We start from the raw sequence: 25,107 nt of genomic DNA, 5'->3' as shown, positions 1-25,107 counted from the left end.
CACACCCTCATGTCCCTGACCATGGTCCAAGTTTGATTTAATTAATCTAAGAGTGTGACTGTCTCCTGAAATACTGTGTTCAGGTAACTCTTCCCCTCCCTGATGGGTCGCACAGTCCGCAGCTCGGACTCCAGCTCATCAAATCTGAGTCGGAAGTACCTCGAGCAGCTAACACTTGCTGCAGATGCGGTCACCGTGGATCGCACCAGCGTCCACCAACTCCCACATACGACAGCTGCAACAGCAACACATTGCCTTCCCAGCCATTTATATTCTATTTAATTAATTAATTTGGATGTTAAATATTATAAAAGTGATTTTCTTACCTGTACTCTTCAGCTGTAATAATTTCTTGATTGAAACCACTTGACTAATCAAAAGAGACACCGTCAAGATACCCACCAATCACCTACCTGTTTTCCTGAGATGTCACACCTCGGCTCTGACAGGTGGAGAGAGGTAGAAGGGATTCTCTGCCGCCGCTTTTTATCTCCCACCTCCGCTGCCCTTCTCACGCAGGTCCGCTCTCCATGTCGTTCTCCCGACTGAGTAACGATTATGCTCTGCTGATGAATAACTGAAATATGTAGAATTAAAGTGCAAAAACACTTTAATTTCTGATCAGATTCTCCTGCTCTCCCAACATACTCCGGAATCCACAGGGATAGTCTGGCACAGTAAAACAACAATATATTGTATCGAGGAATTGGTGCACATTTAGTACTTGAAATACAATATAGGCATCAATATTGACAAAGGCACAAATTCCAGCTCAAACATTGAATAAATGTGTTATTATTATTTTACGTTATTTCCATTGTACAACAACACATACATTATAAACTGCAGCAATTTGTCCACATTAACTATATGGCAGTGGCGGAAGCAGTTACAAGAAATGCAGATTAAAGAGACAGATTTGTTATTGGTCACCCGATGTATTCTAAACCTTCTTTAATAGGAGATGAAAATGTGAGGCGGTTACAAAAGGACCTTTGCATAAACTCTTCATTAATAAACAATGCTTTTAATCTCTGTAACAGTGTTGGTAATTGCATGTGGAGTAATATATCTCAGTATTTGCATCGACAGACAAATGGTCCGAAATCAATTCTGTTTGGAATTTTAATGAAACAGAAAACACACATTGTCAGACAAAATATAGAGGAAAAAGCAAATCTAATTATTTCAAAACAAAGTAAAATGACGGTTGATTAAAACAAAGTGATGTTTATATAGTAAATCATACCTTCATAATTTCCTTTGTTCAAAATTAACACCCTGGCTTCAGGTTGAACTACTTCACTTTCAAACATAACGTAAAATTCTATCATATATGGTCACTCATCCCGGAAGCATCTTTACCAACAAGATGATTAATTAGCCCTTTCTCGTTACCTAATACTGATCTATAATAACCTGTTCTCTAGTCTGTTCCTCAACATATTGCTCTAGAAAACCATTCCTCACACTCCAACGTCTCGTCCTCCACAGCATTAGTGTTCATTAGATTTACCCTGTCTATCTGCAGATTGAAAACACCCATAATCACTCTATTACACATGCTACATGTTTCTAATCTCCTGATTAATACATTGCCCCAACTGCTTGTTGGCCTATCAGCAACTCCTGCCAATGTTTGCTGCCACTTGCTGTTTCGTAGCTCCACCCAAACAACACATTTTCTTCTTACAATCTGAGATCATCCCGTACTTTTGCTTTAATCCCATCCCTTATTATAAGCGCTAAACCACCTTCTTTTCCTGCCTTCCTTTCCTTTCTAAATGTTGAATCTCTTTGAATCTTCAGTTCCCAGTCTTTGTCACGCTACTGTCAAGTTTCCGTCATGACAATGAGATCATACCCATTAACCTCTATCTGTGCCTTTAAATAACCTACCTTGTTTCGAATGCTCCATGCATTCAGGTACAGTGCTCTTAACCTTGTCTTCTTAATATTATTCTGCATTCTAAACCTAGTTGAGGCTTGCCTTTATTTCGCCTACCTTCTAATGCTGTTGTCTACTTTTATACCTCCTGTTTTAAGCTCTGCATCCTTCCAATTTGAGCCATACCTCGGTTCCCATCCCACTGACAAGATTGTTCAAACCCTCTCCAGCAGCACTGTCCAATCTCCCTATGAGGATATTAGTTCCAGTCCTGTGAAGCTGTAGCCCCATTAATATGCCACTCGAGGGCCTCAGTTGGCCTCTGGGTGTGAAGGTATCATTTGGCCTATCCAGCTCCCAGGAGAATCAGAACCTGCAATCCTGGTGTCAGGTTCTGTGGGAAATGATTCTGCCTTGATTCTCCAAGCTTGCACTACAAATCACGACTTCGGGAGGAGAACAGGTTCCAGCAAAATGAGTCTGATTCCAACCTAATTTCCTGATTGGTTTTGTGTCATTCTCTCACCATTTCCACTGGAATTCCACTCTTTGGCAGTGACTCTGGCCTGGGAATTAAACCCAACCCCGTTTTGTGATCCTGACCCCTGCGCAGGAACCTGTTGTAAATTATAGGTATATAGAACATAGAACATTACAGCGCAGTACAGGCCCTTCAGCCCTCGATGTTGCGCCGACCTGTGATACCATCTGACCTACACTATTCCATTTTCATCCATATGTCTATCCAATGACCACTTAAATGCCCTTAAAGTTGGCGAGTCTACCACTGTTGCAGACAGGGCGTTCCACGCCCCTACTACTCTCTGAGTAAATAAACTACCTCTGACATCTGTCCGATATCTATCACCCCTCAACTTAAAGCTATGTCCCCTCGTGTTTGCCATCACCATCTGAGGAAAAAGACTCTCACTATCCACCCTATCTAACCCTCTGATTATCTTATATGTCTCGATTAAGTCACCTCTCCTCCTCCTTCTCTCTAACGAAAACAACCTCAAGTCCCTCAGCCTTTCCTCGTAAGACCTTCCCTCCTCCATACCAGGCAACATCCTCGTAAATCTCCTCTGCACCTATTACAAAGCTTCCACATCCTTCCTATAATGCGGTGACCAGAACTGCACGCAATACTCCAGGTGCGGCCGCACCAGAGTTCTGTACAGCTGCAGCATGACCTCGTGGCTCCTAAACTGGATCCCCCTACTAATAAAAGCGAACACACCATATGCCTTCTTAACAGCTCTATTAACCTGGGTAGCAACCTTCAGGGATTTATGAACCTGGACACCAAGATCTCTCTGTTCATCTACAGTACCAAGAATCCTCCCATTAGCCCAGTATTCTGCAATCCTGTTACTCCTTCCGAAGTGAATCACCTCACACTTTTCCGCATTAAACTCCATTTGCCATCTCTCAGCCCAGCTCTGCAGGCTATCTATGTCCCTCTGCAACCTACAACATCCTTCGGCACTATCCACAACTCCACCGACCTTCGTGTCATCCGCAAATTTACTAACCCACCCTTCCACACCCTCATCCAGGTCATTTATAAAAATGACAAACAGCAGTGGCCCCAAAACAGATCCTTGCGGTACACCACTAGAAACTATACTCCAGGATGAACATTTACCATCAACCACCACCAATTTCTGATCCAAAGCACTAATTCACCTTCAATCCCATACTTCTGTATTTTCTGCAATAGCCTACCGTGGGGAACTTTATCAAACGCCTTACTGAAATCCATATAGACCACTTTCACGGCTTTACCCTCATCCACCTGTTTTGTCACCTTGTCAAAAAACTCAATAAGTTTTGTGAGGCACGACCTACCCTTCACAAAACCGTGCTGACTATCGCTAATGAACTTATTCTTTTCAAGATGATTATAAATCCTATCTCTTATAACCTTTTCCAACATTTTACCCACAACCGAAGTAAAGCTCACAGGTCTATAATTACCAGGGCTGTCTCTACTCCCCTTCTTGAACAAGGGGACAACATTTGCTATCCTCCAGTCTTCCGGCACTATTCCTGTCGACAATGACGACTTAAAAATCAAGGACAAAGGCTCTGCAAACTCCTCCCTGGCTTCCCAGAGAATCCTAGGATAAATCCCATCTGGCCCAGGGGACTTATCTATTTTCACACTTTCCAAAATTGCTAACACCTCCTCCTTGTGAACCTCAATCCCAACTAGCCTAGTAGTCTGTATCTCAGTATTCTCCTCGGCAACATTGTCTTTCTCCACTGTAAATACTGACGGAAAATATTCATTTAACACTTCCCCTATCTCCTCCGATTCCACACACAACTTCCCACTACTATCCTTGACTGGCCCTAACCTATCACTCGTCATTCTTTTATTCCTGATATACCGATAGAAAGCCTTAGGGTTTTCTTTGATCCTATCCGCCAATGACTTCTCGTGTCCTCTCTTTGCTCTTCTTATCTCTCCCTTTAGATCCTTCCTGGCTAGCTTGTAACTCTCAAGCGCCCTAACTGAGCCTTCACGTCTCATCCTAACATAAGCCTTCTTCTTCCTCTTGACAAGCGCTTCAACTTCTTTAGTAAGCGACGGCTCCCTCGCTCGACAACTTCCTCCCTGCCTGACAGGTACATACTTATCAAGGACACGCAGTAGCTGCTCCTTGAATAAGCTCCACATTTCGATTGTGCCCATCGCCTGCAGTTTCCTTCCCCATCCTACGCATCCTAAATCTTGCCTAATCTTATCATAAGTTCCTTTCCCCCAGCAATAATTCTTGCCCTGCGGTATATGCCTGTCCCTGCCCATCGCTAAGGTAAACCTAACCGAATTGTGATCACTATCACCAAAGTGCTCACCAACTTCTAAATCTAACACCTGGCCGTGTTCATTATCCCGATCCAAATCCAATGTGGCATCGCCCCTGTTTGGCCTGTCTCCATGCTGTGTCAGAAAACCCTCCTGCACACACTGGATAAAAACAGACCCATCTAAAGTACTCGAACTATAGTATTTCCAGTCAATATTTGGAAAGTTAAAGTCCCCCATAACCACTACCCTGTTACTCTCGCTCCTGTCAAGAATCATCTTTGCTATCCTTTCCTCTAGATCTCTGGAACTATTTGGAGGTCTATAGAAAACTCCCAACAGGGTGACCTCTCCTCTCCTGTTTCTAACCTCGGTACAGACTACCTCAGTAGACGAGTCCTCAAACGTCCTTTCTGCCGCTGTAATTCTTTCCTTGATTAACAATGCCACATCCCTCCCTCTCTTACCATCTTCTCTGTTCTTAGTGAAACATCTAAATCCCGGAACCCGCAACATCCATTCCTGTCCCTGCTCCCTGTATATGGACCTCGGGTGTAAACAATGGGATATTACACACTCAAACAATATCTCTGGAAGACTGTATGGGATAAGCAGTGCTTCATTTGCTTAGAATACGGGGACCATTCTTTGTTCCCTTCCTTCACATTTTTTCCCGATAGTTTGCTGACTGTGCTGCTGCTTTTTACTTATTTTGCCTTGAACTGGATAATTTCATCAACATTTTCTCTCAATATAATCCGTCCTTGGGCTTCTCATGGCCATCTCTGACACTTCCCTTGCCTTCTTTGACCATACTGCCTCTATTTCATGGGTTGGCTATACACGATTATCTACTTTAATCCCGCCAACTCCCACAACTACCTTGATTATCTTTCATCCACCCCACTTCCTAGAAAGATTCCGTGCCATTCTCCCAGTTTCTCCATCTCTATTCCATCTGTTCCGATGATGCGCCCCTTCACACCAGTGCTTCAGAAATGTCGTCATTATCCGTCATCCAAAGATTACGCCACTGTGGTTAACAAGACCTTACATCATGTCTATCGTATTTTCAGTGTTACTGCCTTCACCCATTCCCCTCCCAGCAAAAACCATCATAATGTTCCCCCTGTCCACACTTTCCACCCCACTCGCCTCCACAATGAACACACCATCCTCCAACATTTCCACCATATCCAGTTAAGTCCAGCACTAAACATATATTTGGCTCCTTTTGTGCCACCCTGTTCCCTGCACCCTGGTCCACTCCTCTATTACCCACAATGTCAGGTAATTTTCCCTGTCACATTTCCATGCAAGGGCAGGAGAGGTATCCAGGGCCCCAAACAATCCTTCCCAGAGAAACAATTTGCTGTACTATTTTCCATTTAGTAATCGTATTCACTACGCATGGTGAAATCTGCTGGACATTGGGACAGGAGCAAATGCAGATTGGGTGATTGCATTGCATGACTCGTCCATTCAGTCTGCAAAATGTAACCCTGAGCTTCCAGTCACTTATCATTTTAATTTTACATCCTACTCCACTCTGACCTCTCTACCGCTGACCCCCTATCCTCTTTCATTGCAGCTCAATTTCGAATAGGTGTTTTATTGCATCTCGGGTTCAACACTTAGATTAAAATATTCAGATAATAAACATTGCTTCCACTTTCCTCGGACAGCCTGTGCTGTTACTGGGGGATGGTTACACCAGAGTCAGTCAGAGTGGATGTGGTGCAGGGTTTCCCAATTCATACACAGCTGGTGGGTTTACTCACCATTCTGAGTCACTTTTCCAGGCTCGTCTTTGCCAGATTTTCCAGGTTCCACCCTCTTTCTGTAATCTGCTGTAGCCATTTAAACAACCCACTTTTTAATCCTCTCCTGTTTCTTTGTCCCATTCGCCATATTTTTTTGTCTTTGTATCATTCCTGCCCTGCAACTGATCACAGATCTTCCCCATTGTTAGTTCCCCCCATACCAGACTTTTCACAGACTCTATCATTGCTTTAAAACTGTTAATCTTTAATATCGCCCAGTACTGGAGAAAACCTATCAGATTGAATCGTTAACACCCTTGCTGTATCCACAGATGGTGTCTGCCCTGCTGAGTGTTTTCTTTAATTCTGCCACGGGATGTGTGTGCTGCTGGTAAGGCCAGTATTGGCTGGCTATCCCTTATTTCCCTCGACAACTGAGTTATTTGCCAGACCAGTTCAGAGGGCAGCTAAGAGTCAACCACATTGTGCTTGGACTGGAGTTAAAGGTAGTCCAGGCCAAGTAAGGATATCAGATTTTCTTCCCTACAGGACATGAGTGAAGCAGATAAGTTTTGACAATATAAATGCGAGTACCACCATTACTGAGACTAACTTTCAATTCCTGCCTTTTGTTGACTTGCTGACTTTATTAATTATATTGAATCTAAATACCACCAACTGCCAAGGTGGGATTTGAATCCGTGACCCCGGGGCATTAGCTTGGTCCTCTTGATTACTAGCTTAGTGGCACGACAACACATTTTCCTCTTCAACATTGTCCTATTTTCAATCAGATTTACAGCAGTGTCAATATTTTGTTTTTACTTTGGTATAGATATTAAAGAATGAATGACATACGTGGGGATAGGTGTTCCTGAGTTTTAACTGCACGCACTAACTTTTTAATCCTTGACAGGTACCCCGCCTGATGTCACACTAACAGGCTTTGCTTCCAATTGGGTAGGAAGAAGTGTCGACCAGATCTTAGGATCAGTGCTGTCCAAATACTGACCCCGGGGTATGGGAAGAGCTGCCTGACATTGGGGTCTCCAAAGGCTAACACGAGAGCGAGAGAGTGTCTTGAAATGTCCGATCACTGGGTTCCCAATCCTGAAAGCAGGGGATGGGACTCGTATCCTGAAGTGTGATCTCAGGCCAGGGCAGGATGGGTCCTGGAGAGTATGTTATCCAAGAGACGACGACTGGTCTGATCAAGGAAGAGGGGTCCAATCCTGGAGGGAATTCTGATCCTGCAAGTGCGGGTCTAATTCCGGGAGTGCGGTCTAATCTCGCCGTTCGGGGTCCAGTTCTGGTGGGGGATGGTTAGAATGGCCAAACCTTGCTTTATTTTTACATGGCATGCAAATGTTCCCTATGATAACAGGGAAAGCGGGCCGGCCAGAGTTAAACCTGTCAAACACATAAAATCAGAAATTTCCAGCATCAGTAAAATATTCCAATTGCTAACCTGCCTCCTTGGAACGTGGGTCTGCCCATCCCCTGTCACAGCTCCATTAAAACCAGAAATGGACGGGTCAGAGGTGGGTTGTGGGATTTTTAAAATTTTAACCTCTGACGCATCAGCAACTCACCTATTTGACGTGATAAAAACCTGCCCTTACTGTCGGTAAAATGTTGATCCTTAATTTCCAGTCATTATTCCCTTTTCTCCCTTCCAGTTACTTTACTCGCGATTGTTATCCTGGCTCAGGGAAAATGCGGCTTCTCCACCTGCACAACTCGTTACCTGGTGGCTATGGCAACGGCAGATCTACTGGTCATTATCACTGAGGTCATACTGTTAAGGATCAGTACATCGTATTTCCCAGGTTCCTTTCTGAAAATCACCCCTGTGTGTAGTGTTAACATTGTCCTGGTTTGTGCAGCCGCACACTGTTCTGTCTGGTTCACTATCACTTTCACCTGTGATCGATTTGCGGCTATTTGTTGCCAGAAGGAGAAAACAAAGTACTGCACTGAGAAAACTGCAGCTGTGCTTCTAGCAACAACCTGCATTCTGCTCTGTTCACAAAACATCCCCTACAACTTTATGCTTGGACCTATATGGATAATGGACAATGTACCATGGTTTTGTGTTATCAAAGCAAGCTATTATACTGATAATGGATGGGTGGGATTTGACTGGTTTAATAAGATTTTAACCCCATTGCTCCCATTCGCTTCAATTCTGTTGCTCAACGCTCTGACAGTCAGACACATTTTAGTGGCCAGTCGAGTCCATAAGGGACTGAGGCGTCAAAACAAGAGAGAGAATCGCAGTGACCCAGAGATGGAGAACAGAAGGAAGTCTGTGATTTTACTCTTCACCATATCAGGCAGCTTCATACTTCTATGGTTAGTGCATGTTATACATTTCTTATATTATAACATCACAGTATCTGATCCCAGGGATTACAACAGTTCTGAATCTATATTTCAACAAGTCGGATGGATGTTGCGGATTTTAAGTTGCTGCACAAACACATTTATTTATGTGGTGACTCAGTCCAAGTTCAGAGAGCAGTTCAAGAGCACGGTGAAATATCCAGTTACATCAATTATTCAACTAATGAATAAACAATACAACTGAGAGCAGTCCAAGGCGGGTCCAAGTATTTCCAGTACATGAATGGAATATTTATCCACAATGGGAAAGATGTGACTGACAGCGGGTTGACCCACAATACATTGGTGGGTTGGGGTCATGAAGAGACACACGCCAAAGAGCAGTGCAGCAGCAGAGAAGAGATGACAGACAGCTCGATGACTGAAAAACCACTGGTGTTGGGGTTGTCACACACACCAAAGGGCAGCTGGGCAGTGTGCCAGAAGTAAACATTTGGATTCTGGAAATACACTGACTGGGTTTGGCAAGGTGGATGGTTGCACATGACAAATAACAATATGCTGGCGGGCAAGAATTCACCTTCGGAGCACTGGACAGAAAAGGAGGAAGATAGAGAGCCAGAATTCCCTCTGTAGAATATGAAGAGAAATAGCAATCACAGTCTCCCCTCAACTGCCACTAGTTCCATTCACAGTTCATCAGTGCTGCTCAGAAAACAAAACTTCGTCGGAGACCAGCAATATGCTGCTGATGGTGGGAAGCTTTTTGTGTCAGTCATTATTATTAATATTATTCGTTCTTATTTTGTAGACACTTTATTGATTCCGACTCCCTTACATTCCCCACAACCTGGTCACTGCTCTCTCTCTCTCTCTCTCTCTCTCTCTCTCTCTCTCTCTCTCTCTCTCTCTCTCTCTCTCTCTCTCTCTCTCTCTCTCTTATCGGAGTGCAGAATCTCGGAGATTGGTAGTGGCTGGAAGAGATTCCATAGATTGACAGGATGAAGGTCTCGAGTAGGAAACAGAGATAGGGATGGTTGTAGCGTTTGTACATTTTAAAGGGATAGGGAGGGTTGTAGGGGATTGAGGAAGTTAGAGAGATTGGGTGGGCTGGAGGGTTGGAGGATTTTACCGAGGTAAGGGGGTGGGGGGGACTGTACTGGCTTGAGGTGGTTGCGAAGATAGGGGGAGTTGCAGAGCTGGAGCAGGATACAGGGATAGGGCGGGTTGCAGGGCTGGACGAAGTTTCAGCAATAGCGACTGTAATAGGGGTTGCAGGAGGTGCTACAGTTGGGGAGTATTGCTGGGGCATGTGCAGGATACAGAAATAGGGAGGGGTGAAGAGCCTGAGGAGGTTACAGAGATGGGGATGAGGTCATGGAAGGATCTGAACACAAGGATGAATATTTCTTTTTTTAAAAATCATGTTGTTGTACCAGGGTCGAATGCCGGTCAGCAAACACGAAGGATGTGGGTGAACGGGACCTAATCCTAGTTAAGAGATGGGACAGCAGGGAGTTGGATATACTGAACTTTATGGAGAGTGAAAATAGGGAGGCCAGTAAGGAGAGTATTTGATTTATCAAGTTTTAGATAACAAAGTCATGGCTAATGGTTTCCACCGTAGATGAGCTGAGACAATGGAGAATATGGACATTATTCACCCTCCCGCTCACATTCAGTGGCACTGTTAGATTGAGATCGCACATTAACCCATTCATAAACCACACTTACTTACTCTCAGATCATAAGTACATACTGCAGTGACATTCGCCACTCCATGAAAGAATAAAGCTGTTTTCAAAATATTTTCTGTGTAGATTCATTCACAGCATGTGCTTCCCATTTGCAACTATGGCATTAATTACCGATCCTTAATTGCCCCTTGAGAAGGTAATGCCCAGCCTTCTGGCTTCAACTAGCTGCTCTTCCCCCGGCAATGGAGCTCCAACAGATGCTACCTTTGAGTGAGTTCCAGGATCTGGCTCAGTTGTACAGCTCTCCATGGTAGAATAGCCTGCCAACAAACTGTCTTTTTTTTCTCAGGTGTAAACTGGGCCACTTGGATGAGGGAGTCTGAGGAATTGCCAGAAAGAAATGTAACATATTTTCTTTCATAACTATTTTAATCAAATAAAACAATCTGCTTGCTGCAGCTAGAAAGCCACAAATTCCTCCTGGCGCTGTTGGAGAAGACGGATAACTTTGGCTCAACCCTGTCTCTTCCCGGATTCGCTTTGCCAACAATAACGGCCGTAGCCTGTCTTGTTGTCCATCAGCGGCCGCCATCTTTGTGAGAGGCAAAGACAAAAAAAAGGCAACAAGTGAACTTCAAATGGGCCAGAATAAAATACTGACCATTCCCAATGAATGACAGAAAACTGAAAGTTTTAAAACTAATAATATTTTTGGAGCCACATGGGTTACACATTTACCTCAAACCCCGCTCAATGTGACATACACACAAGTACAAACGCGCAGTCACATTCATAAACACCATCTCAAACACACACACACACACACATACTAATTAAAACTCACCATGTCATTCTCACGAGCAGTTAGACACCGGCAGTAAATGCTGGTCTAGCTAGCCACGCCTCAGCCCATTAAAGAATAAAATCAAAGCACACTCACATTCACACACACAAACACTCACAAAGACACACACACAACCACACACACATAAATACATATGCACGCACCCCCACCCTACCCTCCCCCCCCCCCCCCCACACCCACACACACAATCCAGAGTGAGTCTTGTGGCAGTAGGAACTGACTTCTCGTGGAAAAACTGCTGCTGAGAAGAGAATGAGGGGAAATGAGGAGGAGAGGATGTTGGCGTTAATGCAATAATCGTAGGTACTTACAAAAAAATGATTGTTCATCATTCCTTGCACATAATAACGGGATCTAATCAGCTCAGTTTAATGTTCTTGCTACTGATATACATATAATTAGCTGGAGGTCGTTCAGCCCTCAAGTATGAAGTGCCACTCAGTCACATCATGGCAGATCTGAATCTGAACTCCATAATCCACCTGAGAGTTCATATTCCTCAATCCACTTGGTGGGGAAAAAATCTACCTACCACAGGTTTAAAGTTATTTATTAGGCTCCAGCATTTCCTGATTTTATTTCATGGGAGAGAGTTCCACTCAAGCAATATTCTCAATGCGATGCACTGTTTCCTGTCTTCCACCATCAATGGCCTGCCTTCTGCTTTAAAGGTTTGCCCTTGAATCTAACACCAGCAGGAAAAGGCTAATGTCCACACAATTCTTATCAATTCCTTTTATATCTGAAAATCTTTAATCAAAACCTACGCTGCAGCCCTTCCTACCTCTGTAAATCAATTCACTCCTACAACCTTCCCGATGCCTGCAATCTCCTCCACTACTACAACTCTCCCTATCTCAGTAATCTCTTCCACTTCCACAGTGCTCCCTATGTCTGTAATATCCTCCAACCCTGAAACGTTCCCTATCTCTGTAATTTGCTGAGGCCCTGAGCTCTGGAATTCCCTCCGGATCCGACAACTCTCCATATCTCTGAAAACTACTCCAGCCCATACACTCTCCATATCTCTGCAAATTCCTGAAACCCCTAAAATCCTACCAATTTCTGTAAGATCATCCAGCCCCCTAAAGCCCTCCCTTTCTCTGTAACCTCCTCCAGACGCTACATCCATCTCGATTTCTGTAATCTCATCAGCCCTGAAAAAATAATCCTACCTCTGTCAGATGAACCAGCCTCGGTAAACCTCCCTATCGCTTCAATAACGTCTGAAACCGCTAACCCTGACTATGTCTCTGACCTCCTCCAGTCCCTACAGCTGATCCCTATCTTGGTAACATCCTCTAGATAATACAAACCTCCCTATTGCTGGAACATCCTTTAATCCCTACAAGGCTTCCCCGTATCTGTAACCTCCTCAAGTTTCCACAAACCTTACTATCCCTGTAATCTCCAGTAGCCCCGACAACCCTCACTACTTCTGAAAACTCCTCCAGCCCCTACAAACCTCCCTATCTCTGTAGGCTCCACCAGCCCCTAAACCCTCATGAATCTCTACCTACTCCAAGACCTATAACCGTCATAACCCGATAACCTCCACCAGACCCTGCAGCTCTCTGAATCTCTGTAAACTCTTCCAACGCCTTCCCAGCTATGCATAATCCTCCAGCCCCTGAGAACCTCCCTATCTCTGTAAACTCCTGCAGCCACTCAACCCTCCCTGTCTCTGTAACCTGTCCAGCCACAAAAAACTTCCCTATCTCTGTAGCATCCTCCAGCCTTCAAAAGGAGTCAACCGTTTTAATGGCCGCATCAGGGCAAAATAAATTAATAAATAAATAAACGATGCAGACATTTGAAAAGTATTGCAGGGTATGTTGGCGGGGAAGCTTAAGATAGGAATTCCAGAGCTCAGGGCGTCAGCAACTGAAGACACGACCGCCAATTGTGGAGCGATGTAAATCAGGGACGAAAATGGTCTTAACTAGATGGTCACAGAGATCTTGAAGGAATTGTAGGGCTGCATGAAAGTCTACAGAGACAGGGCTGGATTGGACTGCAGAGATAGGCTGAGTTTACTTCTGGCCGAGGTTTCAGAGACAGGGATGCTTATAGGACTAGGTGAAGTTACAGAGATAAGGAGGGCTGTAGATTCTGCAGAACGTTACAGAGATAGTGAGCAGTGTGGGACTGGAGGCTGTTACAGAAATAGGGAGGGTTGTAGTTGCTGAAGCAGGTCACAGAGATAGGGAAAGGAGTGAGGGCCAGGGAGGGATTTGAAGGAAGAGGATTTTTTTAATACCAGGGTTGCTGGACTAGCAGCAAATGTGAATCATCAAGCACAAGAAGTGACAGGTGAATAGGACTTGGTGCGAGTTAGGATTCAGGACATCCTGAATGTTTCATTGTCCGTTAGATAACGTTCCTCTCCACAGTACCGGTGATCAGCCTGCATATGTTCATCACAGTAGGCGTCCTCGTGTTTTATATTGTCTGAATACCTTTCATGCCAAGCCAAATGAAAGCATTTATCACATGGTATAGTATTGCATCGGGGAACAATCAGAGAAAAAAATGAACGCAGAGCTTGCTCGATTGCTGCACACGCTGGCCAACATAAGCTCCCACTCATTCCCGTGGTTTCGAGAACTGTCTTCTCTCCGCAATTTTCAAGGGGTACTATCTGGCTTCAAGAAAATGGTTTGGAAACAAAGGAAAGTGCAAATATTCGCAGAATAGAAGGAGGCCATTCGACTCATCATCCTTGTGCTGGATCTATCCAGTCTAATCCCGCTTTTCAGTGTTTGGGTGTAGCTGAGAGAGTCTCTGTGTCACCGAAGGTAATTCATGGGCTCTTGTTGTGCGATGTTGTTTTACAATGACTTTTAATCAATTTGCTCTCTGTCCCTTTTGCTCTAAGGAATTTTCATTCTGAAAACTGCATCATGAAGATCGGGTGAGTTTGCGACGAGAAATCATTGGACAGGAACTTCCTCCAGAGGGGACAGACTGAGGCCTTGTCCACAGGCTGCACTCAATGGGACCAAGTGAGTTGTGTCTGTTTATTAGACCGAGGTGTAATTTCCTCTCTGGGGCCCTGGGTTAACCAGTTCCTGCTGAATTGGGGCCCTGGAGTTTTAGATAGGTTGAAAGCCTGGGGTTGAAGGAACAGCCCCAGGAGGAATTCCCATTTGCCACTTGCTCTTTCCAGTGCTGTCTGTGAGGTTTGTTGGTGCCCATTTTAATTCATTTTACAGTAGTTCTGAGGTTCGCATCCCTCCATCTCCGCATTCTTTTCATTTGTCTCTATCTTGCCCATGCTTTCTCTTCTCTGTCTCGGTTTCACACTCCTCTTCTCCATTTAAACCTTTAATAAATTAATAAAAAAACACACACAGCAATGTCGTTATTTGAAATGGTGAGACAAAATCAACAGCTTGTTCCCAGTTTAAAGAGGGAGTTTTGCCCTTTCTGGGGACTGAAATCTGGCTATTTTCACATTGCTGCTTATGGAGTCTTGCTGTGCTTCAGGCGCCCTGCAGCATTACATACATGACACCAATGAGGACACTTTAAAATTCAGTTCCTGAGGTTCTGAGTGTGGGTTACTCTGTGTTTTCTCTCCATCTTCCTCTGCTTTTCTCTCCCCCGCACTTTCTCTATTTTAACCATGAATCAATAGGTGCCACAATGTGAGGTATGGTTATTTTAAATGGCGATAGAAATACTTCTCAGGACAGTTCAATCCAGATTAAATCCCAGATCGAGGGAAGAAGAAACAAATGTGGATGGAGTGTGGGGGTGCGGGGGAGGGGGGGCGGGTGGAAGAGCAGGGAAAAAAGACAGGGAGAAGGGTGTTTGAGATTTTCAAACTGCAGGAATGTTCCTCCCTCTGGGATCTCGAAACGTACATCACGAAAAACAGATTATCTGCATCTGATCATATTGCTGCCTGTGGGATCTTGCTGTGCAAAGATTGTCTGCTGGTTTCCTACATTGCAACAGTGATGGCCACTTTAAAGAAATAATTCATTGAGTGTCAACTGCTCCCGAGGGCCAATAATTACAAGAGCTGAACGTGAAGCTGTATAAAGACTTGTTCTAAGTTTAAAGGTGGAGTTCAGCATTTTCTGAGAACTGTGATGGGATATCTCGCTATAATTACATTGTGGGATCCTGCTGTGCATACATTCCCTACATCAATTCCTACATTGCAACAGATGGAGAGAGAAAGAGGGAGAGTGAGAAATAGCTGTAGGTGGCAGGTTAAACGCAGAGACAGGCGAAGTGTGGGTGAGGAAGGGAAGGCAGAGAAAGATGGAGAGAGACAGAGAGATTGAGAGAGAGAGAGAGTGAGAGATAAGGAATCCACAATCAAAACCTTGCTAAACTGAATACTGCTGCGTCACCATTGCTGGGACATTAGTGTGCACAGCTTGCCTGCAGAATTCCCTGCCTTTTAACAGTGACTGAATTTTAGAAGTGAGTTCATTGTGTGTAAAGTTCTCCAGAAGGCCTGGAGTAAAGTCCTGAGCGTGAAGCCGGTATAATTCCCGAATAATGCTGGTAATTTGGGCAGTGCCATGAATTTGAGCGTTAAATGAAATGTGCAGCAGTCATTTGAATTGAGAGTGAGCTTCTGAGAGTAGATTTCCCTGTCTCTTTCCCTGTCTCTCCATCTGCCTTTCTGAATGTGATTAACAAGATGGAGAGAGGCGCAGGGGAGTGAGGGAAGCATGTAGAGAATCAGAGGGGGAGAGCAGGGGTAGAGGAGAGGCAGAAACAGATGGACAGCGACACACAGCGAAATAGAGGGAGAGCGAGAGAGAGAGGGAGAGAGACAACAGGAAATGACAGGGAAAACACATGCACAATTCCCATTCTTCAGCTCTGTGTCAGGGGATGTGTTTGGAAGATGGGGTGTCACTGAGAGATTGTGTTGTGTTAGTGAGTGAGGGAAAGAGTCCTGTGCTCTTGCTGTGTTTTATTTCTGTTCAAAAATGCTTTGCTTTCTTTGAATCAATTTTATTTCTCTTATTCCCAAGAAGAATCTTTTTGGAAACTGCAGTTTTGATGATGCGGAGGGGAAATCTTCTGGCCACGTGGAATCGTCAGACAAGTACTTTAACCAGAGAGGTAAGTAATAATACATATATATGTGTCATTGTCAAATTCATTTCCAGATATAGAAAAGAAGACTGTGTGTTTGCAGGGCTGATAGAAAAAAATATCAAGTGCTGGAAATGCTCAGTATTTCCAGCACGTTGTTTTTTTTTCAGAATTCCAGCATCCGTAGTATTTTGGTTTTGTGTTTTTCAGGGGTTTGCAATTTTATTTTACCACAAGGGATGGGCTGGACGGCGCTCCGAAGCAAATAGTTTGGGAAGCGCTGCTCCAGAACAGTCAATGTAATCCCGTAGATTTCCCTCTCCATCTCTTGCTGCAACCTGTTCCCTGCACCTTCCTCCATGTCCTTAGCTCTGTTTCTTCACATCTTTAAATCACTTTCTCTGTATCTCTCCACATACTTTCCATCTCTGGCCCTGTCTAGAGTCTCACAAGTTTTCATTTTCATTCTCTTTCTGCCACTCTCTGCATCGTTATCTGTCTCTCTCTCAGTCCATTTCTTCACTCAGTCACTTCCAAATACCTGACTCTTTCCATCTTTGCTCCTCCTTTCCTGAAAGATTATCCCTGCATTTCCACCCCCACTGCCCCGGGGCACCACTCGTTATTATGTTAACACATCTTACATTGTATCTCTGCCCCTCCACTTCTTTCCATCTCTGCGTCTCTCAATATCTATACCGTTGCTGTGTTCACTCTCTGCACCTCCAGCTGTCAATGTAACTCTGTTTCCTCTGTTCTCAGTTTCTCTCTCACTGGTTTCTGACTACCTGCATCTCATTCTCCATCTCCCTTTCCATGTACCTTTCTCGGTGGTGGATTTGAACTTGCTGCCTTGGTGTTGTACAGGGTGAATGTGAACAGGGATCCTGCTTTCTATTAGTTTAGCTCCCATTGAGGTAAAAACAGGGGAGAGATGCTGAACGGACAGCCGATTCACAAACACCCTCCTCCCCTCCATCCTGGTTTGCACCATTGGCACCAAGTCCGAGTCCAGCCAGAGTTTCTTTGTCTCTCTGTGTACCTGCTCCGGGACTGTCTCTACCTGTCTTCTTGTGGCTCAAGGAGGGAAGGGACTGATCAGCCATGATCTAACATGGGTGGAACATGCTCAAAGGGCTCAATGGCCTCCTCCTGTCCTTGTTTCAGTCAATGTGTGTGTCTGTGTGTGTCCTCCTCTGCTTCATTCCCTGAAGCTGACGGGAGAACAGGTGAAACGCCTTTTTGCAGACGGGAATGTGTCTGGGCTGGGATGTTCCTGTGCATTAAAGGCTCTGGATGCCGTTAGCCTCTGGGTGTTGGTCATTGCTCTATGCCCGGCCCTGCCGTTGGCCGTACATGAGTTAAAGTTGCCGGGGGTCTGGGAGCCAGTTGATGGAATTCCAGTGGCTTACCCAGACCAGGAATTAAAGAGAATTATCAATTGTCGGGAGACGGAGCCACACCCAGGAAAGTGATGGAGGTTGCAATTACACGGGATGGGGTTGGGGGGGTGGGGTGAACGGGGGCAGACTGTTGACTGGGATGGAAGTTACATGGGGGGCGAGGGGTGGGGATGCTCACGGGGGTGATGGTACATGATGGGAATTCGTAGAGTGGGGCATTTAGAGGACAGGGAGGGTATTTAGAAAGGGGGCATTTACAGTGGGAGCAGTGGGAAGAAATAGAGGGCAATATTTACACAGGGAATTAGTTATGCTAAAAATGCAAGGGGAAGGATTCTCCAGGTTTAAAACTGGAGGGGGAGGATACCCCAGGTTTAAAATGGGAGGGGGAGTGCATATTCTCCAGTCTGTTCATGGGGTGTTTAGGTGTGGGAATTTTGACGGGGAGGGCAGGGATTAATTACATGGGGGGGCCTGTTCACAGGAGGAGCATTAGATGGGAGTCTGTTCACAGGGGTTTTTTGATGGGAGTTTGTTCCTGGGGTTATTTAGATGGGAGCTTGTTCCTGGGAGTGCTTAGATCGGAGTCTATTCCCAGGAGGGGTATTTAGATGGGAGTCTGTTCACAGGAGGGGTATTTAGATGGGAGTCTGTTCCTGGGGGTACTTAGGTTGGAGTCTGTTCAGGGGGTAATTAGATGGGGGAACTGTTCACAGGAAGGGTATTTAGATGTGAGTCTTTTCCTGGGGGTATTTAGATAGACGTCTGTTCCTGAGTATATTTAGATGGATGATCTGTTCACAGGACGGGTATTTAGATGTGAGTCTGTTCCTGGGGGTATTTAGATGGGAGTCTGTTCACAGGAGAGATATCAGATAGGGGTGTAGACGAGGGGTAATTAGATGGGGGCGTCTATTCAAGGCCTGGGGGGGATTCGCAGTGCAGGAATTTACCAGGGGGGGAAATGTCGCCTTTTTTAAACATTGAGTTGGGAGAGGAGGACATTTGCGGGGGGTAGAAATAATTTGCGGGGGAGGGAAGAAATGTATGGGGGGGGATAAATTTGCAGGGGGATAATTGTGACGGGGGAATAATTTGCTGGGTGGAATTTTCAGCATTCTGAATGCACATCTTGACTCACTCTTCCATCAGTAAAAACACCCAATCCCCTTCTAATGGCACCTTCCCATGCAAATACTGGAGATGAATCACCTGCCCTTTCACGTCCTCTCTTTCAAACATCAGGGCTGCAAGCACTCTTTCCAGGTGAAACAGTGATTTACTTGTACTAGCACAGTGGTGCAGTGGTTGGCACCGCAGCCTCACAGCTCCCGCGACCCGGGTTTAGTTCTGGCTACTGCCTTTGTGGAGGTTGCAAGTTCTCAGTGTGACTGCGTGGGGTTCCGCCAGGTTCTCTGGTTTCCTCCCACAGTCAAAGACATGCAGGTTGATAGGTAAATTGGCCATTGTAAATTGCTCCGAGTGTAGGTAGGTGGTCGGAGAATGGTTGGGAATGTGGGGTTAATGTCGGATTAGTATAAATGGGTGGTTGTTGGTTGGCACAGACTCGGTGGGCCGGAGGGCTTTTTTCAGTGCTGTATCTCTAAATAATAAAATGTTGTATTCACGATCATTGTCCTTTACACTGAGGAAACCAAACACATGTTCAGTTTTGCTGAGCTCTTCCAATAAGACTGCAAACGTGATGCTTAGCTTCCAGTCACTTGTCATTATAATTCCCTGCCCCATTCCCATGCTGACCTCTCTGTCCAGGGCCTGCTCCACGGTCTCAATCTTCCGGAATCAGCAGCAACTTCAAAAGCGCACGTGATAACTACTCCTCTATTTGTTTTTGACAGCGGGGGTTAGGAATGATTCCGCTGTCCATTCAATCATTCATGCCTTCCACCCTATCACAGTTATTCTCTTCAGTTCTTTTATTCCTTTACTCTGTTCCCCTTTTCCCACCCTCTGTTCTTACTTAAATACTGGTGCAACAGGACACTTTATCGTTCTGGCGAAAATTCTCCAGCCGGGAATTTTAACTCTGTTCCTCTTTCTAAAAATGCTACCTTGACTACAAGGCAGTTTCAGCACTTGCTGTTAATTTCTCAGCTTCCCCGCTTCCGCAGGAGTTTGCCTTTTTACAGAAGGAAATGTCATAGAATGTTATAGAAGAAGTGAGGTTGCAATTGAATGTAAAGAGAAAGAAATACATGCAATAGAAACATGACTTTGGAGAGGCTGGCAAAAAGGGGCCATGAGGGGATGAGGAAAGTGATCTCATTAGAAATACATTTTGTAACTTGCTGCCTTGCTGTCGAGGGCAGCCACCTCGATTGCCATTACCACATCACTGTTTTTCTTGCCCAATTTTGCTGTATAAGCCCACTGTAGAGCGGCAATGTGTTTCTGAATCGTACCTCTCAGAAATGCCGCACAATCATACTCCATATAAGGACTGTGTAGCTTTCGAGGGTAACTTGCCAAATCATTGAGGAAATGTGATCACTCAGTGAGACTGTCTGGAGAATCAGAACACAAAGACACACTGACTGGTAATCAGAAGTTCCAAACATTCACCATCGTTGAACTGTGCAGGGAGGGATGTGATGTGTTCCTTGTAAGCATTACAGAATGTGTTTTATAAAAGGTGATCACTTGGAATCAACAAAGAATTTCCATTACCGAAATATATGAAAAGCAGCTCACAGTCTGCAGGACCTCAGAACAGTCACTGTGTGTTTTGCTGTTCTGATCAACTGAAAGGAAGCGCCTGACAATGTGATGATTTCAGTGACATCAACAGACTGCTGTAGGACATTTCACCTCGGACTTTGAACTTAGCTACATAAAATCCATAAGGACAAAGTATCGGGGGAAGAATGTGACAGCTTAGTGACTGCAAATAAACTGATCTCTTATTACAAAGACTGACTCACAGTACAAAGATACGGTAATCGGTGAACACTTTCCAAAATGTAAAACCCAAAATCAACAGGTCACGATAAATGACTAAGTTCAAATCAATCAGCAAAGTTAGGTAAAGCATGAGCATCAATTCTCCCTGTGGTTTTAAAGTAAAATAGATGAACTCGTGAAATGTTCAGGCTGTTGTCTCTACCTGCATATATAGGTTAATGAAACAGTAAGACTGTTAATAATCTAGTCAGGCGAGTGAGGCTGTGTTACTGTAAACGGTTAACTCGTTGTGATCCAATCATCAGGAATGTAGCCTCGAATAATGTCATTTGTTAACTCACTATGATTCAATGCAACGATGGGAGCTGAAGGTAGATGGTTGTTTCAATAAACTGCCCACTGTAACTCAATAAATAAAAATGAATCTCAGCCTGATATATCCGGGAGTAAAAGTAGATCTGGAGAATTAAAATAGCCTGAAGATCTAATGCTGATCAATGAATTAGCACAGCTGAGGTTTCACTGTAAAGTTACCACAAGTAGAAAACCTTGAAATGAATTCATCCCCCGGATGTAAAACAGCAACTCTCCTGAAATGGACATTTAACCAAAGAATTCACAAACTGTATTGGAACCAGGCTAATAACTCTGATAACTTTGCCATCCACTCACTGGTTTCTGCAGGGATATCGGGTGCTGTCGGAACCTGATAGGTTTGTCCCCCTGAGTTATGTTTTGCAGGTATCAAACAGACTTACAATACAGTAAGTATGAGATATGGGTGTTGACAGCAACTGGTTGCCACAGCAACTTGACTGACTCGTACATAATGATGGAGGTTTAAGATGTTTGGTATGGGTCCCTTGTATCTGTGAGAAGCCGGCCAATCCTGTAAATCATAAATATTGGTACTTTATTCATTGAGAGATACAGCACTGAAACAGGCCCTTCGGCCCACCCATTCTGTGCCGATCAAAAACCACCCATTTATGCTAATCCTAAATTAATCCCACATTCCCTACCTAAACTCGGGGCAATTTATATTGGTCAATTTACCGAACAACCTGCAGGTCTTTTGCTGTGGGAGGAAACCGGAACATCCGGCAGAAACCCACACGGTCACAGGGAGAAATTACAAACTCCGCACAGGCAGTACCCATTCCTAAACCCGGGTCACTGGAGCTGTGAGGCTGCGGTGCAAACCACTGCACCACTGTGCCGCCCTGATTAGCCATTAACATTCTGAAAATGGTGCAAGTAACCAAGGAACATCCAGTTAGCACTGATATTCGGATGTAACTTATGCCACACATGCAAGATCCTATATAAACGTTGAAATTCGAGGATCTCCTTGTCAACACGGTAATTTCCGAGTATCTCTGTCAATAGATAACATTAACGGGGCACAATAAATACTGACAGTTGCAAGGTCTCCTGTAACGAAAATCTTATGGACACAGAAGATATTACAAGACTCCCAGAGATTCTTTTCAAATGCTGTCACTTCAATGGACAAATTGTATTCATTGCTAAGCAATCCCAGAACTGTCTGTCGATAACATAAATCCAGAGGTCTATTTGTAAATGCTGAGAATGCCCTACGATTCTGTAAAAACTAGAACATAGTCTCACTCCCAGTATTCTCTTGCAAATAAATTCTCGCACCCGAGGGATCCCCTGTACACACAACTCGCAATCCAGGGATGTCATGTAATTGTTCAAATGGCGAGATGCAATTACCGCCAAGAGCCGCGAATATACGTTGTTAAATGATAAAACAAATACAGTAAAGCATGCTTCATACAGTTACTAACTGGATATTGTAGTGTTTTGACAATTGTACTGGACATATTGTTCATTTGAGGCTACCATGCACACACGAGCCAGCAGATGGCACTGAAAGAGAAAGTGAAAGAAAACAGAGTAAAGAAGACTCCATTATATTCAAGAGTTTGCTGACTCGGTCCTCAGTCTTTTCCTCATATGTCTTACTAAACTCTGCGAAACCACAGGCCAGTCCAGAGACCATCAGAGTCATTGATCCTTTCAAGGAACAGGCAGCAGTAATGAGGTGGTTAATGAAACAAAAAGACAGTAGTTTACTGAATTAATAGTTGGAGATGGAGGCTCACCAGGAACTAACGAGCAGAGATAGCACAACCTGTGGACACTCTGAACTGCCATATGTATCATAATTTTTATATATACTATATGGCAATTTGAATAAACACATTGAAACTCCCAGATCATACGCTTCCAGGCTATTGTTTTCAGATGTTGATCCATTCTCTCCCTCTTTGTAAAGCTACAGGTGACTGTCAGCCATTGACGCAATAGTAGAGTAACATTGCAAGGAGAATCTTATTGACATCAAAGAGAAACCTTGCAGTGGCACAAATAGGTCCCTTGGAAAGTGTCATGAATCACAGTCACTAAACAAACAAGGTCAGCAACATGCTTTCTTCTGAACACGTGATATGTCAAACCGTGTACTTGCCCAGATATTGCGCAGACATGAATTGAAACTTCCCAAAGCCCAGAATATAATTTGATTGACTGTTCCACTGGTGAAAACTGCACAGCGCAATAGTGATATTGGTATAATACTGTCCATATCTGCCTGTGGATTCTGAATGGTGTCATGCTTGCATTTAAACAGTATTGCCTCCCTCTGCTGGTGAATACTGCACAGTACAATTGTTGCATTGATACAGTAATACCTCCATTCTTTTGTAGGTATGACAGTGCAGTATTATATTTATATAGTAATGATGAGTGCAAAGACTAAAATGATATAGTAAAGTCTACCTCATTTGGTGAATACCAGCTTACACCTCTGGTGGGGAAGACAAAGGAGTGCACTGGCTACATTTTCACAGTATTCTCCTCGACTCTTTGGAATACAGAATAGTGCATTGCTTATTGTTGCGATCAGGTGACGAGGGGTCACACTACACCCCAATTGTCCTTCTTCTCATTTGACCGCAGCAGGGTTTATTCCTTTCTAAACACTGGATGTACTTAACACTCCAGTGAGTGTTTTACCTTTATCCTTTGTTGTGATCGTAAAAGAACCAATTGGACAAGTTTTCTTGAGTTTAAACAAGGAAGAGGTGAGTTTATTATACTTAATAATTAAACGTTTAAAGTCGGTTGCCAATCCATGAATTTAAAAAAAAATCCCCTTTTTAGAGCAGGTTTTCTTGACAGTATATTTAATATCATAATGCTTACCACCACTGGTAGATCCACTTCCATAAACTGCACCAATGGCTCCAACTGATGCAATATGTGTTTATCCAGTATTTCATAACTGGTTCATGGTCAAGAAAATAAATGTGCACGGCATCTACAGAATGGCACATTGAACATCAACTGGCCACTAACCATAAACGGACAGTATTTTCATAAATTGACCTCCTGCGGACAAACTGAACAAGTTAAAATAAACTGACCCCGACCACACATCTAAACTATTCAGAAAATGCTGCGTGACTCACTAACTTAACAGGTCTCTGAAGCGGACACATCGCAGCAAAATACATAACCGACGACATTGATTTGTTTTGCGAAAGGTTCTCTTCTTTTCTTCTTGTCTTCGATATGCATCTCTTTAAGGGAGCTGCGGCAAATTGTAGGTGCCTCTCCACTCTCACAGATATGAGGTTGCTTAGCCTGCCCAGTACTCATATTTCGCTTTTACTGTCTTTGCTGACAGATTCTTTTGCACGACTAGGCTCTTCAGAAGCAGGAGAACCAAGCTAGCAATACCAATCTGAACAGTCACCCCTCTGACTTCAACACGCACCAGTTCAGCATTTAGCACAATGCATGGGAATGATGGTGAGATAGCACAGTCTGTGCAGGGTGAAGTTAACATTGCAAGTGAGCAGCACGGGTAGTGGTGAAAGGCACAGTAGAGGACAGAGGAGGCAGGCGAGTGCGCCCTGACCCAAACATTGCTGAAGAGTGTGGGGAATACCAATTCAATGCCTGGGTGTTCACGCAAAGGAAATTGGAATAGTACCAGCAGAGAACGGTTGCGTGGGTAACCTGTCAAAGACTTTCAACATCATGGATGAGACTACGGAGGAGCCATTAGTCTATGACTGGCACCCGGACGTTCCTGTTCATGGAACGAGTTGCCTGTATTCTCTTATGAAGAATGTGTTGTCCTCTACGGAAGCTTACTATGCAAGAGCCCTGGTAGCCACCAAGGCCAGCTTTGATTGAAACCCAACCTGCTGCTATTGGGGCTTTGTTTTCTACAGTGACTTCCAGCCTCGAAAAGTCGTGAAGCAGCGTTGACAGATTTAGTGGTTCGAATGGAGAGGAGCTTTG

Source organism: Heterodontus francisci, unplaced genomic scaffold (assembly GCF_036365525.1).
Source record: "Heterodontus francisci isolate sHetFra1 unplaced genomic scaffold, sHetFra1.hap1 HAP1_SCAFFOLD_236, whole genome shotgun sequence".
Lineage (NCBI taxonomy): Eukaryota > Metazoa > Chordata > Chondrichthyes > Heterodontiformes > Heterodontidae > Heterodontus > Heterodontus francisci.
Note: the sequence above shows the minus strand (reverse complement) of the source record.